The sequence below is a fragment of the Condylura cristata genome, unplaced genomic scaffold, assembly GCF_000260355.1.
Source record: "Condylura cristata isolate star-nosed mole 26May11 unplaced genomic scaffold, ConCri1.0 scaffold00048, whole genome shotgun sequence".
NCBI lineage: Eukaryota > Metazoa > Chordata > Mammalia > Eulipotyphla > Talpidae > Condylura > Condylura cristata.
The window spans coordinates 634,897-637,520 of NW_004567149.1; positions in this window are offsets into that span (position 1 = coordinate 634,897).

Genomic DNA, 2,624 nt, shown 5'->3' on the forward strand with positions numbered 1-2,624 from the left:
GCGTTGAGTCTGCTGGGGTTGGGGATAATTGACATTTTATCACTGTGGAGTCTTATGCAGGAACAACACTGACTGAAAAACATGTAATTAAAATCTAGGATGTGGGCTCTCCCTGATGGTGCAATGGGTTAAAGCACTGCACTGTGAAGCTCTCAGAAGCCACTGCAGCACGAGTTTGATCCCCACCAGGGAGGGGACCCGCATGGCGTGGCAGACCTCTCCTGACCTGCCCGGGGCTCCCCTCAGCAGTGGATTTCAGCCAATCTGCCTGTTCTATTCCCCGCTCTGTCTCTGGTGAATCTTCTCACCCACCACACCTCTGGCCTGTACCCCAGTTCTGCAAGCATAAATAAATCTTAAAAAATAACAAGTTTCCCCTACTGGGAGAAAAAGGAAGTGGAGGAGGGGAGTCACTTGTGGAGACTGTACGTAAGAGGGTGTCAGTGAAAACGGAAATGGGTTCACTGGCGGACAGCCCTCGCGTGGGATAGACCCGAGACCTCAGAAGCAGGCGGGCTGTGGGCGAAGGCCCATCTCCAAGTCGTGGGCTTCTTGGTTTTTGACAGCGACTTTGACTTTTAAAAAGGGAGCATGGATCACTATCTTAGGAGGTATTTTTGGATATTTGGACAGCTCTGTCAAAAACAAAACAAAACCAAACAAACAAACAAAACAGACTTCATGGGACCCTGTGTCTCCTCATGGTGTACTCTTAAGGCCCATAGTAATTGTATAAGGTTGTTTCACACTATTTGAAGCCAGGAATTGTAGCAGGTACAGGTTTCATGGACTCCGCCCCCACTCCAGATACTGGAATTACTAATCCCATCAATACCAAGGAGAAGCACGCTTTTACCTGAGGGCGGAGCTGAACAGCCAGGTTAGGATAAAACGGGACATGTGGGCTCCGGGGCGCTGTTGGCCTGGTGGTTCACGGTTTAAGCTCTCAATCGGTGCTCAGCAGACTGGTAGGACATCCTAGCTCAACTTGTATTTCTCTCCCTTTTCACCTAGGTTTTTCCTTTATCTTTCTCCTTGTAAATAAATCCATTATTGGAAGAAAAAAAAAAAGGGAGCATGGAATACATCGATGGGTTTTAGGCATGAAATGATAAGGCTAATGCTGGAATGTCAGGACAGGGAAGAGCATGGCTGGAAGCCAGGTCTGCTGCACCCCTGAAGGGGGCCGGTCCCTAGACACTTTGCTTCCAGTCCGTTCAAAGTGCATTTGTTTTTATTCTGATATAAAGTCATAACCCCGGGATCCCGCTTCTGGATCCAAGTCAGGCAGTGTCCCCATGTCCTAGGGCGGCCTGGCTTCCTCCGCAGGCTGGCCGTAGCCTCTGCTGGCCCTGTGGGTGGAAGTCAGGGTGTCCCCCACCCCGCCCCGCTCAGGCCTTGGGGATGAGCTCCCCGAAGTGGCCACTGCTTTCCCAGGGGGACCTGCACTGCGTTTGCCTGCAGGGTCCAAGGCAGCGTGAGCGGGTGTAGATAGCACAGCGTGCAGGTGTAGATGGTGGGGTGTGTGCCGGCTCCAGGCTGGGCTCCCGTGTCCCCTCCCAGGGCGCCTGCACGGCTGCCCCCAGTTCGCATCTGCAGTGTCCAGGCGGGTGTCCTTTCGACCCCGCTGAGGGCCAGACGCCGGCAAGGACGCGCCTCGGAGAGCAGGGAAAAGAATGAAGGGGCTCGCTCCTGGGAGCGGGACGCCGGCCTCGGTGAAGGCCAGGCGGGCACTGGCCCCTGGGAGCCGTGCCTGGGGTTGGGGTGAGCCTGGCCCAGGAGGCAGGACCGGCTCACGCTCCCACCATTATAACAGCCTGGGCAGGCGGCAGCTTTGGGGGGCACCAGGAGCCAGAAGCCTGGGTGGTCTTAGGCAGCGCCAGCCTTGTGACCCTTGGCCTTGGCGCCCTGAGGTCAGGGTGCAGCACAGCCCCGGGAGGGGAAGGTGCCCCAGTGGGGACCGCCCTGCGCCCGGCACCTGGCAGGGTCGCTTTTGTGGGCGCTAGACTGCAGTTGCCCACAGGAGGGTCGGGGAAGGCGTCTGCAGGCCCTGTCCCTCCCCCTGCCACCTCCCCCACACCTGTCAGGACATCCCGCAGCCGCCCTGCCTCTTCCCTCCTGGGGCCCCAGCTGTCCCCGGGGCGCCCCGCACCCCAGTCGCCTCCCGGAGAAAACGTCGTGGGGGGGCGAGCGCCCCCCGCGCCTCCCGCCACGCTCCCCCGCTGCGTTTGTGGCCAGCTGAGGACGGCGCGTCAGGGCTGTCCAGCTAGAGAGCGCTGCGACCGGACGCGGGGCGGGCCGTGGTGGGGGCGCCATGAGTCCTCCGAGCCGCCGCCCCCAGCGCCCCGCGTGTCTGTGTCTGTGTCTGTGTCGCAGAGGGCGGTCCCACCCGGGCAGCCGGCGGACGCCCCACACCCCTGGCGCTCACCCTGTCAGTGTCTGCTGTCGGCCAGGGGGTCAGCGGCGTAGACAGGGCAGAGGGCTGCGGCTGCAGGCCCACCCGCCCCTCTGCAGGGCCTTTCTTGGGGCGCTGACAGGACCCAACACACCGATGGCGAGGCCCTCCCAGCCGTGCCAGGGGGGAGAGGGTTTATGTGGGAGCTGGAAAGGGGGGCCGTGGGAGG